Genomic DNA, 16,955 nt, shown 5'->3' on the forward strand with positions numbered 1-16,955 from the left:
CAATTGAATAAGCTGCTGCCACAAAAAGTGGCTTTAAGAGCTTACTACAGCTTTTAACTACCTTTCCTGTAAAGAGCTTAGTACAGTAAATGTGAGTAAGCGAATATTAAAAATAGCTAAGCCGGGACAGCCTTGTTCAATGGCTTTTAGCACTGACTCAGATGTGTCTGACTCACCCCAAAGCCCTCCTGGCTTTACTTTCCCAGTCTGGCTGTGACAGCTCCAGCTTTACACACTGGACACCACTGCTAGTCTCGAGACCTCTGGGTCATCACAATTCTCTACACGTCCTTTCAAACTTCAGTGATCATTTTTAAGAAAATGAGTCATAAGACTATGCCACAAAAGGATCGAAAGCCAATATTAAAAAGGGCTAAAAATTAAGGATTTATCACTCTCTGAAAGTTCCACTGGCCATTACCAAGCATCTCACTTCAGAAACACTTTCTTACCCTCTCCCACTCTCAGCCGTGGCCACACTGAGTTACTGAGTTGCCCCTAAAACATCGAGTTACTGAGTTGCCCCCTAAGACACGGAGTTGCTGAGTTGCCCATTCTCCTTGGAAACCCAAAAGTTGTGCAGACAGTCTCTCTGAATGCAGTATCTCTGTCACTCTTCGTTCAACCCCCCCAAAAAAACAGAGAAAAACCCTCCTAAAACAAGTCTTCATCTTATTTACAGGATTTACAGGAACTAGTGGTCACATATAGGGAATTTCCACATAGTTAAGTTAGTAACTTTTATACTTTGACTGTACATTTACAGTCACAACAGAGAAGAACAGAAAAACCATTACAAAACCTTCAGAACAGATGTACAATTTAATCAAGACTAATCAAGCTAATCAGATAGTAATTATAATCTGTTTAATATAACATGTATAGACACTATAGGTGGTAATACGTGATCATGTATATTTTGTATATCTAAGTAGACCTCCAGAACTATTTATGTGCTCAAAAATCATATAAACCAAAGTCTTTGCCAGATTTGCAGCAACATCCCCCAACCCAAATAACTTAATTTTGATGCTTATGCCTTAAAAGAGATCTTAAGGAAATGACAAAGGGAAGAAGAGAGGCCAGTGGTAACAAATCACAGAGTTAATGTTATAATCTTATAGTTAATCATCACTTATATCCTTCAGAAGTTATGTCAGGTTTTTATTACATCTTCCCTTCTCACTGACAAAATACCAACAGTATGTTTTTTTGGGATTGAGTGCCTTTTTTGGACATCAAGGGAAAAAAAAACACAGGAGGAGAATCACTCTCCTGAAACCTTTAAGAAAAATACTTCATATTTTATGGAAGTCACAGGTTGTTGAGTCTTATACTTGAACTACTCTATTAGGTACCTTATGCATGAATTATAATAATTTTTTCTCTGTCATACTGGGTTAGCCTTAAAAAAATACCTCTCTCTGCTCTCCTTTGCCAGAAAAAGCATAACATGACCAGTTTGGGTGAAGTTTTCACCGTAACTCAGAAGAAAGAGAGGACAGAGAAATGTTATGCCCAGTCTAACCCACTTGCTAAACTATCAAACAGTATTTGCCTGCTTCCAAAACTAACAAAAACCAGCAGCAATGAAGTCTGAGCTCAAACTGTCAAGTCAGAAAAACAGGAACTGTGCTCTAAAATTGGGGTTTCGTATTTCCCCTTTCGAACTTGATACCAGAACTAACAAAGACATTTTGTGTCTAAGAGACCATGAGACACAAAATTTTCTAATTTTTTTTTTTCTGGTGGGGGGGGAGGGAGGTAAACTTAGAATCCGATATTTGCTGCAAAGACTTGGTTCTAATTTCATTTTTTTTGTATTTCTACAAATGAGAAAATGCAGAGGAGTGAAAACAGCTGGAAATGAAGGGCTGTGAGGGAGGTCCTCCAGCGAACCCCACAGTCAGGAAATTTGGAAAGACAGAGTGGGGAAGAAAAAGAGAAGGAGAGAGTCAAGTCTGAGGCACTTCAAATCACACCTCTCCCCCTTTTTTATACACTGTGATGAAATTGGCTGTTTTACAATTACAATTCCAAAGCCTTGAATTTCCAAAGCAAGAACTATGGAGAAAAGGAACTTTTATAAAGCATCTGGACATTTCCTGATTTGCTCCAAGTCTGCAGCCAATTTGCAAATACCAAAGTGCAGCTATTCTGGACAATAAATATTTAACTGCAGTAGGGAACACTCCATACAAATTCTACTCCGGGAAAAAAGCTTTGAGGAGCAAATCTGGCTGTTAAAGCACATGCAATTCAGGAGAAAATAATGAGAAATAAAAGCAGAAGGTGCACAGTGCATACACTTAATGCTGAGGACACCACAGCCCAGCTGTCCAAAATGGCTCTTAACTCTAAATTCTCTTCTCCATAAAGCACTTCCTTTTTTCTGTCCTTAAAAGCAATTAAATTTCTGAGTTAACATGGAGGAATCTTAAGAACAAAAGCTCTTTCCAATTTCGCCATGTTGTTGGTTTATCCCCAGTCTTCAACTGTTCAGCCCTTACAATAACCAGCAATCCCACATCAGGAATCACTCCTCATTTACAGAAGCCTCTGGAATTTAGGGAGGCTAAAACCCACTGCCCCGTCAGTGTAATTGCCAGAACATTGTTATCCCATGAAAAACCAACTCAAAATGCATCAGCATATTAAAAAAAAAAAATAGTGCTTGAATAGTTTCAGAATTTAAAGGCCAGTCAAAAAACCTTGTTTTTTAACCTCACACATTGAAAGACTTTTAGTTAATATGAAATAAATATTAGTTTCACAAAGTAGATCTGTATTGAAAAGTTATCTTCGGACAGAACTCACAAAAATTAGTTACAAGTCATCTCTACTACTTGGTTTTTTTTTTCTTTTTGAGAAAAAATTACCTGTAATTCCTATGGTAACTTGGACATATCAACCCCCCAGCACTTTTCTGAAGCAATCTGGGAATTACCACATGAACTACCTGTTTTTCAAACTAGTGATCAAAATATTTCTGTGTCTTACAACCTGGAAATCTGGCTGCAACCAAACTGCATTTTTGTCTTGATATTTCTGTCCCAAAGTAAGATTGGTTCATTCTCTCAAACGGCTCAATCCACCTCAGTTGTACTTAACCAGAAATTAGAAAGCCAACACTTATTTTTATGTATATGATTTCCGTGCATATGCAGTGATTATGTTTATATACGAGGTTGTTTGCAGTTAAGAACCATCTTCTGCATCTCTCCATACCATCCTAGACACATGTAAAGAGAAGGAAAATAAATTTAAAAAATATAGCGTGCTGTTGGTCTATTGTCTATTTTTATCCCCCCTTCAGTGTTCACTGTACAATTCATCTCTAGAAAATCTGAAATTCTAGTGGAACAAGACATGTAAAAAACATTCTCATGAGCAAATTCACCTGAATTTGACCAAAAAGGCCACAAAGCTTTTCCACAAAATCACCATGAGTAGAATTCAATTCCTAAGACCTGCAAAGAGAGGGAAATCTGTGTGGCACTATTTCCTTACGGGAAATAAAAGTACCCTTAGATATTCAAGAGAGATTCAGAAAGATTGCTCTGAATTTTTTTCCTTTGATTATACTAAAAGATCTGATTTGTTAAGTGTTAAACACACCAGAAATACCACACTGCTTTTTATTTTTGTCCCAAGAAGCTCTGAGCTAACGGATTGTGACCAGAAGTCACTGAAACCAGAGCAAAGGACTTCATTTAGGCTGCTTTAAACTTTGCTTTCTGCTAGTTCTCATCACATGCTTAAACTAAAATCCTGAATTATACAATCCCAGAGTGGTTTGGGTTGGAACGGACCTTAAAGTTCATCTCATTCCAACCCCCTGCCGTGGGCAGGAACATCTTCCACAAATGAAAAGTGCCTTTGACAAAAACTCTGAGAGAGCCACCCTGCCATTTTAGCTGGGAATGATGAAAGCTGAATTAAGAATTATAGAAGACAAACTCACAATTTTTAAATCTTGGAGATTCTTTTCTGTTTACTGTAATATGAGAGCAAACAGATGTGGTAAGAGAAACAGAGTAAGAATTCCAGATATTCCAGTAACAGCCATTCCTTTCTAGTTATTATCAACAGGACTGAATTCAATCTGGCAATAAATCCAACTATAGATACAAGTTAAAAGGTGCTAATTTTATTAAAATTTATTTATTACTAAAGCATTGCATCAAAAATACTCAAGCCTCTTAATCATGAAAGAACTGTTTGGCGTACTAATTATTTGTTTTCTTAAGCATAAGATGACCTTTTGACTTATAAAAACCACACTGAGATCAAATTACCACTTTTCTTTTCCTCAAGCCAGTGCCTGTGACTTAAAACAAGACACAGCCACAAAATGAAAGAAGAAAGAACACAGAACACAGAATGATTGCAAAATTAATTGGTCTGAGCCCCTCCATCACTCATGAAAAAAATACACCAGTTAATTTTTTTTAACTTCTGGAAATTATCAGGATCAAATGCAAATTAAAGCAGGAGACAAAGCCCAGTTGTAAACTAAGAAAATTCTGTGAGGCTCAGTATGCAAATTCCAAGCAGAGGCAAGTCTACAACAGCTTTGAGTCACCAGTTCATTGCAGAGCTCTGGCACCTGGAGAACATCCACCACACTGGGCTCACTGACTTCTCACAAGGTACCTTCTCCTCCCAAACCTTTAAAAGACATTTCCTATCTCACTCCTAATTATGGATGAAACTGAGACAGAGGGGGGAAAGGGAATTACCTCATTTTAGCACATTTTAGAATGGGAGCAGAGTGCCATATCACCTACCCTTAAGGGTTTCATTCTAAATTAAGCCCTAAAAATTTAAGCGCTATTAACATAGAGATATAACAGAGATATTAAGTTGTTTCTTAAGCCTTTGGTTGGGGATCAGCAAATTATACCTTAGTGCTTGTACACACCATGTAGAACAGCTTCATAGGACCATAAGTGTGCATTTGTTTAAAAGATATGGATCATTGTAGCAGTTTTGCCTGCTAATTAACTACTCTCAGCTTTCCCTGTCTCTTAAAACTGAGCAACAACAGCAAACCCCCTGAAATGGTGTGGGAAAGGTCATTTCTTCTAAACCATACTGAAGAGAGAGGATTTTCATTTAAAGCATAACTCAGTCATTAGGAGAGACCCTAAAACATTTCTCAAGTGACTTTGGCTGCGAGCAGATGCACATGCTTTGTACAGCAGAGCCTGGTGAAGATGGTACTGTTTTACTGGTGGTCATCAGTCTCTACCAGGAAAAAAAGGAAGCACACATGGTTTGGTTGTGGGGAGAGTGCAAATACCACCCAAATGGAACATCTCAAGTGGTCATGTGCATATCTGCCAGCTGTCTTGGCCCTAAATGCAGAACTAGTTCAGATTAAATTGCTTCCAAAATGTGAGCTGAAACATGTGTTAGGTCTTATTTTGCACAGTTCTGCCTGGCAAAAGTTGCGGTTCTGATAGAAAACCTTTGACTTTCAGCAAAATTATCAGGAAGAGTGGTTTGCATCTCAGCTGTACTTCCAAGGCTGAACTCACCAGGAAGCTTGGACAAATTCAGTTCTTTATGTAATTACTCAATGTCACTGATAGGTACCAATTTGTCTGTGCAAAACTGAACTTGTACAGAACTCTGGAGATAAAGCATATATGTGCACAAACAAGCACAGCAGTTTAACTGCTAGTTAAACTTTATCAAGTAAGAAATTTTTAATGGATTGAAGAAGGCCTGAGAAATTTGTTCATCAGAACAAAGCATGAAACAATCCCAAGAGGGGTTGTAATGCAGCATCCAGTTTCTCTCCCTACAGAGGCAGTCTTGCCAAAGATTTACAGGTTGGCAGGTCCTGCCCCTGTCATGTAAAATAAACTCTCTAAGTACACAGAGAGGGTGGTTCTACATAAATGTCTCTCAGAGTGATAAGTGACGCACAAAGCACATCAACAGGTACAGCCTGTGGTGCAAGGCAGGAGAAATGTTCTGTGTTGTACACTGGGTGATATCATGAGGTTAAGCTGCTTCCACTTTGATGAATATTAGTGTTTCTTAACACAGGATTTTCACAGCACAGTGTCCAAGTTCACACATCCCTGCAGGAAGCTGATGGGAGTCCCTCAGAGGAGCTGAGATGTCCCTCAGAGCTGATTGCTCTACCCAAGGGGTGACGTGCCACAACACGGCCTCGCCGATACGACACCCCGGCCATGCTGCTGCCTCCTCCCTCTACACACACACCACAGGCCAAGAAAAACTTTGGCTTATTTTTCACTTAATTCCACAGTAAACTTCTAAGAACGTGGTGTGATTAAACCTGGAGGTACCACAGGCTTTAACTGGAAGGTAAACATTCAGCTGATACCAACAAAAGGTGAAGAGTCAATCAGTCGAGTTAATTACACAGCCAAGTTAATATGATCAGCACCTCAGGTTTTAGCTGTTTAAGGCTGTGCTGGCACATGGTGAGCATTCAGGATTTAGAAGCTGCCTTTTTTTTAAGCCAAGTCTGTTTGCTGATGTATCTTGCTTATATAGCTGTAACTTGGCGGGTTGTAAGTCACATGGACAGGAAGCTGAAAGGACTAAAACCCACAGGACTTTTTCTTTTTTTTAAACTTGGCAGAAGATAGCTGTTTCTTTCCTAAAAATGCAGCTCCAAGTCAGCTATCCCAATACGTCCTTTCTCTTTACCCCATGTGGCTGTGACAGTGAAATCAAACCCAGGCTCTCCCCTATTAATCAATCTCACAACTGTATGAAAGTTGTTCAAGGACATGAATTGCTACTAAAACAATTGCTGGTATAAAACAACACAAGCTGATTTTTTTCCACTTGATGCTGGTGGTAAAACAAAGGTTTCCAGGGGAGATTCCCAGCTGGCAAAGCTCATGCCAGTTCACTTGCATTTGGGTACAACATCCCCAGGGGTTTATCCTGTATCATCAATAAACACAACCTCAATTTTCCCCTTCATGAGGGTGATGATGCAGCAGAAAGAATGCAAGGACAAGTTTGGCAATGACCAAAAACCAGGGATCGGACAGGCTCCTTCTCTCTGACCAGACAGCACTTTCCAGAATCTGGATGAACTCCTGACTATTCCTTGTCTTCAGGAGGGAGACTTCTGAGGCTTCTTACAGAGAAGTTATAAGGTTATAACACCATATCAGAAGCACATGGTGTCCATTACAGCCTGTAGAACTCAAATAGACTTGTCCATTAGAAAAGTGGAAGGTGGTATGTGCTGAGTGTGGCAATTACAGCTGTTACTTCAATAACTTCAGTACTTTGAATGCACCTTTCTCTTCCTTCAGCTTAAGTATTAAGAGCAAGAAAGAATGGTAGAAGATCCAAATTTAAAAAAAATAGAATTTAATACAAATGCAACACAAACCAATAGCAGGAAAAAACAAACTGTAATATTTTGTTTTCAGAGAAAATAATTCCTGTAGAACAGAGTGTTCCAGCCCACGAGACAGAGCTGTAAAGGGTGAGAACACAGGCTGATACATAAAGGTGTGATGCACACAGGTCAGGCTTGCTGATCATTCTGGTTCCTCTTGAACTTTTAAACTCTCTAAACACACAGGCCCTGGCAATTTCAAAATTATTAGTGTCTGTTTTGCCATGCTTTGAGGAAAAGTGAAATACAGAAGTGTTCAGGAAGTGAAAGGTTATTTCTTGTGCATCTTCAGTAAACACGAAACACTGAGTGTACAAGACCTTATATAAAGCGAACTGCAAGTGCCAGCTTAGAGTTGGTTTTGATCAAAAACCTCAGAATTGAGGGTGGCCACACTTTTTCCACACAGGAGTTAAGATGTAAGAGCTTGACACCATAGGGTCAAAAAAAACCAACCCATGCAAAACAGCAGATTTAAATATAAAAGCCTGAGCCTAAGGCAGCACTTAAATTAGGCAGTACCTTTAATTTTTTTTAAACATCTAATGCCCTAAAAATAATATATTAATAGAAAAAAAACCAACAAACAACAACAGTACAAAAAAAACCCCCAACACCAAAACCAACCAAACAAAAAAAGAAAGCCAAAAAAACACAGAAACAAAATTCCTGCTTTGAATTTCTTATCATACTTTAATAAAATCCAGAGGAGTGTAGAGACAGGTATTTATGGATGGCAAGCAACAGCAAGTCATTTAGACTGCACAAATGCCAAAGTTTTTAAGGTTTGTTTTGTTTAATATATCTCTTTGTGCTGCTGGTGTCTCAAAATGAACAGAAAAGCTACTTCTGCCAAATTCACTTCCTGAAAAACTGAGTCCATACATATACAAACAAACCGCTTGCAAGTGTTCCCTCTGCTCCCTCCCCTGTCCCAGTCATGGATCTGCTTCATTTTCCTTATCTAAAAGAGTAGAAGGCTTAGATCTGTCCTTCCTCAGGACAAGAAAGGTGGAAGGGTTTTTTTCCCAGATGTAGCTTGAACAACAGTTTCTTCCTGTTCCAAATAACATGAGTCAGTATTACCTCAATCTCATCTTCCAGCCAGTCAAATGAAGTCGTTTTAAAGATCTGAAGTGAAAGACAAATGAAGTTATTTTGCTACAATATACCCCAGACTGAAGGGCAATTATTAAGGGTATTTAGTATTTCAATACCCTGCTAAGCTGCAACTTAGCCTCCTGATGAGCAAACCAGATTCTAATCAGTCCTGGAATAGCTGGAAATGACAAGAAACACTGAAGGAACAGCTTAAACAGCACTTGGACTCCAGAACTGCTAAAATTTTGAACAATATTCATACACTGGTGCCTCAAAAGCCAAAGCTCCTCTCAGATCCGCTTTGCAGACAAGGGACATTGTGTACCACAGTCTGAGGAAGGTGCAAATCGTCCTTTAGGAGTTTTCTCCTGGAAGCAAGAATAGCGGTTGTCAGGTTTTGTCTTTCAAAGGGAATTAAGCCTTTGGAGACAGGGGATGGAATTTAGCATCTGAAAGTGAGAAACTTGCTGAGGGAATAAAGAGGCTGTGCAGACAAAGTGAGGCCCTGGCCAGTGACACAGTTGAGGTTAAACAGCTCCAAGGCTTCTGAGCCCATCTGGTGCAGCTTCATGTGCTTATCCCCCTGCAGACTGCTTCCTTACTTTTGTGTCCCCTCCTCCAGTGCACACACAGGCGACCAAAGTCTGGACTCCTGGCGTTAAATACTGAATTTATTTCATTTATTAGCAGTATCTCCTTTATGCAGCAGCCCCACTTCAAAGGATTACAAGTCCAAAATACGTCATAAAGCAAAGCAACCAGACACACGGATTTATGACTGATGAGTGTCTTGAAGCCTTGTAAAGGTTTATTCTTTACTAGCAAGCCCTTGGTGTTGCTCTGGGAGCTCCAGAGCTACAGCAGAGCAGTGATGTTGTATTTCCAGAAGGCTGTTTATGATCAGATCATCTGATCAATAACAACACTTAATTGCAAACAATTTTCCCACTCTTTGGCAGCTATACCTGCACTTGTTCACAGTCTTACTCTGCAGGTTAGTTCCTCCTCAAACAACAACTCCAATTTCATTTTTCCCAGGCTTTCACCACCATTCAGGGTGATGTATAAATCCCTTGGTTTTCCATTGATTTCCAGTTGTTTTCCTCTAATCACTATCTTAGCTTTTACATTTCATAGGGGGGAAAAAGGAGACTAACAGAATAATTCTATGTGCCAGCAGTTTCAAAGCATAATCCTAATCACAGAACATTCATGTCACTGTTATCAAACATCCCACCCCCTGTAAAAGGTATTGATATGCAGAGTAACTGGTACAGACTTTATCTGCCATGTTGACCCTGCTCTTCCAGTTTCCTGTAGCTCAGTTTTTCTGTAGGTTATGCAACTTATATTACATTTATATAACCAGCTCAAGAGAAAACCCCAAGAATTACTGGAGCCAGCAAAATTCTGTAGTTTTACAAGCGTGAAGAAAACTGTCAGGACCTGTTCCTTAAAAACCCACCTGTTTGCAACAGGCCATGACAATAAAACCACTAAATTGTACTTCCTCCCTTCTCCAAATTCAGTCAAGAGAAATTGCAACCATTTTGCCCAAGAAAAGCATCAGAAATCTCTTTTTCCAGTAGTTTGCAGCATTGTTTCAGTTTTTTTAAAGGATCAGGTGACCGTGTAAAACAAATCCTGGATGGGATACCTAAAGTGCTGCTAAAGACAAGGGAACAGAAAAATCCCCCTCATCTGTCACTTCCTGTACTGCACAGAAACTACAGCAATAGGTGGATGTGACAATTTAGCTGCCAAAAATCCCAAAATGCTGTTTTTTTGAGACTCCACTTCTCTTCTTGATGAAGTTCAAGCATATCTGCCTCACCCCACGAGCAAAACGGAGCAGTATCAGCCCATGAAAAAGCTTTCTTGCAGAGCATTAACTGCATGAATTATATACTTGAACTGCCAAAGCCATTTTCTATCAATCCAGCAAGTGTTTGCCATTACCAACACCTGAAACCTAATTGCACTTTAAGTGCTTTAAAGATCGAGAGCAGTTAGTGTGTTTACAGGAATAATGCCCGATCTTTGTGGAATTGCAAACTCTTGGATGGGCTACAAAAGAACAACATGAATATTGCCAGTTTTTCATCCAGACGAAAACATTTTGTCATTTTTAATTGCTGTTGGAAACGAGACAAGCCAGGAACCAAGACCCAGCTCAGTCTTCCCTCCACAACCTCCCTTCCCGGCCTGATTTCTGGTTCAGAGATTCTCATAACAACCCTTTTCACGCCTCAGTACAAACCAGTCCTTAGGGTTTGCTTTTATGTGTGAAAGCTTTGACCTCTCAAACAATGCAAACACCTTCCTCTTTATGTAAACATAGAGCACCTATTTCTGCTGCAATTCACACCCAACACAGCTAGGGAGTCCAGGATTCTCCATGTGGGTTCCTGCTGTATTTTGAGCATAGGGAGTCCAGGATTCTCCATGTGGGTTCCCGCTGTATTTTGAGCATCTCTTCCTCGTGCCAAATCAGGCACCAGCAAGGCACCACAAAACCTGAGGGCAGTCCTGCAGGTGAAAAAGGCGTTTCACCCCCAAAGCCAGGGAGGACTGGGAGTAAAGCGGTAGGAAAGAGGTGAAGCTCTTCACAGGCATCACTGTCAGGATGCTGCCTGCGAAAACAGAAAGATTTTTCCGCTCTACACAAAAAAGGGAAGCTGGTTTCTCTGAATTCAGTCTTTATTTGCAAGAATAAACTACTCCAGAAATGTCTGTCTAAACTTACAGAATTAGTACCACTTATTCTTCCAGTCAAGAACTCTGGCTTACTCCCAACCCCACCAAAAGGTAAGGCAAAAGAATTAAGGTGAAAATTGCAGACTCTGTCTGACAGAGGGGAAAATGAGTTTAAAAAGAACGTTGATTTTACCGTCTGAGTTTGGCCTGTGGCTGTTCAGGTGCACTTCAGCTTTTTGCTTTCCAAAGCTTTTGTACTAGATATTCTCTCCAGATCTTGCTTCCCATTTGTTTTTTTAAATAAATTCATTGAACAGACAATTTGGGCACACAGAAACAGTTCAGGATTTACCTCTCAGAAAGCCCACTTTGCAATTAATTCTGATATATTTTCTCAGTGCAGAGCCTTCCAGGAGTTAAGTTGTTCCAGTTCTGTGTTTACATTCTAGTGCAAATTTAAACCCCCTCGCCCTAGATTTTACAAGCTTTTCACCCAACCTTTCTCAAAGGCCAAATATTTGCAGCTTTGTGGTGGATGAGCATATTATAGTCTCTGTGCCATTGGGCTTTGGGGCAAACAGCTTGCAGATACTTTGATAAATAAGATATTTAACAACTGAATCACTAAACATGTACTGACAAAAATTATTGTAAAATCAGCCTGTGATCACTAACTTTTAAGACCACAAATGACAGCAAGAGCCTGATGTGATCTGCTGTTGGCTCAAAAAGAGCAGCATGTCCTCAGCTGGCATTGCAATTCAAAGCACCTGTCTCGGTGTCACCTAAGGCAGACCCAGATCAAGGTGCAACTTCCTGTGTGTTTTAAAAACAAGTGCCAGGAGGAAATGCCTCCCAGTCCCCTTATAAGGTCAAAACTGAACTTAATACTGAGCTGCAGCAGCCCAAATAAAGGGGTACCAAAGCACATCCATCCTGCTCAAGAATAAAACTATAGGGAATCTTCTACGAGCAAAATTGGGTCAACTGGAGTGAAGTTTAAAAAGCGACACAACTCTGAATTATTGCCATCTCCCACCCAGTAAAAGAATCACAAAAACAGTCCCCCAAACTTTCTTGCACTACACTTATCTTCCTTCCAGATATACCTCAAAATATAACCCCTCCATCCCTAATTCATCAGAATAGCCACCCCCTTAATCCTCCTAAGCACAGACTCCATGTTTGTTTAAATAGAGCCGGGTCCATCCCCTCCTGCCACACTGAGCCACTGCCATGTTGTCTTTCTGCCATCAATCTCCATTATTATTGAAGTGCTTCAGACTTTTGTGTCCTGGTTGTCCTCATACATGACCTTTCTACGTGTATTTTAAAAATCCCAACTCAAGGCGATTATAGAATCATAGATTGTTTTGGGTTCCAAGAGACCTTAAAGATCCAACTCCCTGTCATCATCCAACACTGCAATGCTTCCACACATTCACACACAGAGCAGAATTTCAGGTGTCTGTAGAAGGTGTAAAGCTGGTTATCTGCTCCCCATCCCTGCGTGTCCCTCGGGGTGACGGATATCCAGCCCTGCATCGTGGCTGTCACCTCCCTTGGGGTTGAAAGATGTCCCAGAAGCGTCCCTTACAGAGGAACAGCTGCCAGACCGACAGCTGGACACCATCAACATTTCAAGCCCGCAGCTCGCCCAGCAGTGGGAGGCAGCGGGATCTCCCCTGGCACAGGGAGCTCGGGGGTCCGCGCTCACCCACGACCACCAGGGGACTTTTGAACTTCCCCCAACGCACCGGCGGCCACAACCGGAGCTGTTTCATTGCGGTTCCTCCTGTCACCGACCCGGCCTCCCCCGCCCGGCCGCGAAACGCGGCTCTGACACCCCTTCCCGGCCCGGCACTGCCCGCACGGCCCCGCACCCTGCGGCCAAGGGGGAACAGCGGCTCCGCAGCCGCATCGGCCCCCCGGGATCAGGGGAACCAGCGGACCCGCACCCTCCGGCCAAGGGGAACCAGCGGCCGCGCACCGTCTGGCCAAGGGGAACCAGCGGCCTCGCACCGGCCCCTCTCCGATAAGGCGAACCCGGTGACTCCGGCCCCACTCCAGCCCCTCTGGCCACGGGGACCCAGCGCCTCCTGACTCCGGACGCGGCCGCCGGGAAAGCCCCGCACCGCCCCCGCGGCCATCGCGGAGCCTCTCCGGGGAGCGCGCCCGCCGCCCGCCCCGCCCTCCCTGCACGGCTGCCCCCTGCCCGGACCCACTCACCGTTCCGTGTGTCCCGGCGGGGCGGCCCGGCCGCGGCCCCGCGGGGCTCGGAGCGTTGCGGGATCGGGAGCGGGATCGGGAGCGGGATCGGGAGCGGGATCGGGAGCGGGATCGGGAGCGGCCCGAGGCGCTGGGACGGAGGGCGGCGGTCCCGGCGCGGCGGCACCGCCCGCGGAGCATGCGCGGGGCAGGGCCCGCCCGGGGGAGGCGCCTCGGGCCGGCCGGGCCGGTGAGGGAGCGGCGGGAGGGAGTGTGGGCGGGAGGGGGGTCTGTGTGTGCGGTCAGCACAGAGCCCGGGACGGCACCCGGGGGTTCGACAGGAGGTATCTAAAAACACACGGCAGTCAGTACACTCATCCAGAGAAGCTGTGGCTGCCTCATCCCTGGACGTGTACAAGGCCAGCTTGGACGGGGCTTGGAGCAACCTGGGATAGCAGAAGGTGTCCCTGCCCATGGCAGGGGATGAAACTGGATGAGCTTTAAGGTTTCTCTCAATACACACCATTCTGGGATTCTATGATACATATTTTGACAGTGCTTAGACAATGCCAGATTTAGAATCATAAAATCATTAAACATCCTGGCTTGGAAGGAGGCACAGGGATCATTCAGTCCAGCTCCTGGCCCTGCACAGGATACCCAAACAATACCACATGTCCCTGAGGGCATTGTCCAAATGCTTCTTGAGCTCTGTCAGCCTTGGTGCTGTGACCACTGCCCTGGGGAGCCTGTTCAATGCCTGACCACCCTCCAGAGGAAGAACCTTTCTCTAATAGTCAACCTAACCCTCCCTTGACACAGCTCCAGCTGTTCCCTCGGGTCCTGTCACTGTCACCAGACTGAAGAGATCAGTACTTGTCCCTCCACTACCCCTCGTGAGGATATTGAAAACCCCAGTGAGGTCTCCCCTCAGTCTCCTCCAGGCTGAACAAACCAAGCGCCCTCAGCCGCTCCTCAAACGGCTTCCCCTCCAGAGCCATCCCCATCCTCGCAGCCCCCCATTGGACACTCTCTAATAATATAGGTTAATGTCTTTTTGCAGGGTTGTCTTTCTCACCCCAGTGCCAAGGCCACAGCTGTCATCTCCACAGATGCCCAGTGCCTGCTGTGTGGTCTGAGCTACCGGTGTGCTCAGATCATCTGTAAAACCCCACAACCCCATCTCCAGCCTCGAGCCGATGTGACGAGCCGGTGTAAACAAGTTGGTGTTTACGCCAAAACCAGGAGACACTCACAATCCTCCTGTCTGCACAGAAAAGAAACCAGTTTCTTCACTGTGGTTTCAAACTCTTGTCAAAGTCACAGGAAACGGCACAAGTGGAAGTAAAATCAGTCAGAAAATGATTCAGTTCAATGAAATCATCCCACCCCCTTCTCACACACGCACACATATCTGGCATTTTCTTCTGACAGAAGAGACAATCTGCCACTGCCTTTTGGGGGAATTGTCCTAATAACTGAATCAGTCTTTAAAAAAACCCACCCTGATAAACGTGACTCTTCCCTATGTAGTGGTGGCTTCATGTAATTCAGATTAAGCACATTGATAACATCTTTTTATCAAGATCTTCCTGTGCCTGGCAGCATAAGGGTGTGAAAGGCCCTTTGCTGTTCTGAAGTGTTTACACTTCGATACAGCTACTCTGCCTCAGCTCATCTCCCTTGTGCCTCAGCAGTGCCGAGATTTGACCCTTTTCTCCAGGAAATCAACCCAAAGCTTTTCACCTCCCCCAAAGGAGCTGGGAGTTGGGTGCTGGTGGTGTGTGAGTGCATGTGTCCAGATGGTTGTAGTTTACAAATTAAGGATAGATAAGCATTGGTTACGTTTCCCTCCTCCCAAGAGAAATCAAATCAGCCCTTCCCCACGTGTTCCCACAGCTGTCAGGGAACCAGCAGAGCGTAACTTGGGTGATTTTGCACCATGTTTACCTTTTTCCTCAGCTACATGACATTGGGTCTGGATTAACCATGCGCCGTGGGAAAACACCAGTCTCACCCTGTTTCCATCCCTGTCATAACTGTAATTCAAGTTGGAAAAGAAGCTGAGGTTGGAAGGAGAGAGGTCAAACCCTGCAGATCATAGAATGATAGAATGATCTGGGTTGGAAGGGACCTTAAAGCTCACCAAGTTCCACCCCCTGCTATGGGCAGGGACATCTTCCACTAGACCAGGTTGCTCCAAGCCCCATCTAACCTGGCCTTGGATACTTCCAGGAATGGGGCAGCCACAGTTTCTCTGGGCAACCTGGGCCTGGGCCTCACCACCCTCACAGGGAAGGATGTTTTCATAACATCTAAGATATGTGTGGCTGTGCCACTGCTCCCAGGCCTGACCTTTTCTTCATCCCTCTCCCCCATAATCTGCCTGCAGAGGCTGCTTCCCTCAATTATCACAGAATCATAGAATCAGCTGGGTTGGAAGGGACCTCTGACATCATCAAGTCCAACCCTTGATCCAACACCGCCGTGGTTACTAGACCATGGCACTAAGTGCCACATCCAGTCTCATCTTAAAAACCTCCAGGGATGGTGAATCCATCACTTCCCTGGGCAGCCCACTCCAATGCCTGATTACCCTTTTTTGTAAAGAATTTCTTCCTAATATCTAACATAAACCTCCCCTGACACAGCTTAAGACCATGCCTTCTTGTCTTGCTGATCGCTGCCTGGGAGAAGAGACTAACTCCCACCTGGCTACAACCTCCTTTCAGGGAGTTGTAGAGAGTGATGAGGTCTCCCCTGAGCCTCCTCTTCTCCAGGCTGAACAACCTCAGTTCTCTCAGCCTCTCCTCACAGGACTTGTGCTCAAGTCCCTTCACCAGCCTTTTTGCTCTCCTCTGGACCTGCTCCAGCACCTCAATATTCTTCCTGAAATTATTCTTGCCAGCCCTTTCCATGGCTTTGCCTTTATAATGATAAAATCAGTTTTTCTTGGTGGGTTTTCATGACCAATAACACAGCGGAACCTTATTATTTATGCCTTACAGGCAGGATTCCTTTCCCAGCACAGCAACTGCTGTTGTGAATGGCCTTAAATCCTGAAGCTCAGCACTGGGAAGCCAAGCCAGGCCGATGAGGCGGCTGTGACGGAAGGATTGCATAACGGGCTTAGCTTGGGGCTGCTCGTGGTGCAGCTTTACCTCTGCCTCCATCTAAATCCAGAGCCCAGGACCATGCCCAGGAATGACCCAGGCTCCCAAAGGCCACATCATTCAGTAAGAATTGAATTCTCACATGCCTCACTTTAAAAAACAGGGTCTGAGCTTCTCTGGCACTGAAATTGCATGTTCAGTCTCCCAGTCCTGACTGTTATGTGAGTTTTCCCTTCTTTTCCTTAATTTCTGGTGCCTGCTGATTTTTCCTAGTTCTTCTGTGACTTGTAACTGGGATGAAATCAATGCACTTCTAAAAATTACTCCAAAAACTATGTTAATAACAGGGGAGGATTTCCAACCTATACCCAAAATGGTCTGTGTTTAACACAACATTCCATGCTATGGGAAGGATGTAATTTTGCATTAAA

General features: G+C 43.7%; 1 protein-coding gene across 1 annotated transcript in view; it reads right to left on the reverse strand.

The window, feature by feature from the left end:
* The window catches only part of JAK1 (Janus kinase 1), a 51,584-nt gene extending 38,055 nt beyond the window's left edge, over positions 1–13,529 (reverse strand). Inside the window, exon 1 of the mRNA XM_051797874.1 lies at positions 13,433–13,529. The gene's annotated coding sequence lies outside the window, so the exon portion shown is untranslated. The remainder of the gene's footprint in view (positions 1–13,432) is intronic.
* Positions 13,530–16,955: the final 3,426 nt, after the last annotated feature.

The sequence above is a fragment of the Manacus candei genome, unplaced genomic scaffold, assembly GCF_025592945.1.
Source record: "Manacus candei isolate 608988 ecotype Guabito, Panama unplaced genomic scaffold, ASM2559294v1 h1tg000005l, whole genome shotgun sequence".
Lineage (NCBI taxonomy): Eukaryota > Metazoa > Chordata > Aves > Passeriformes > Pipridae > Manacus > Manacus candei.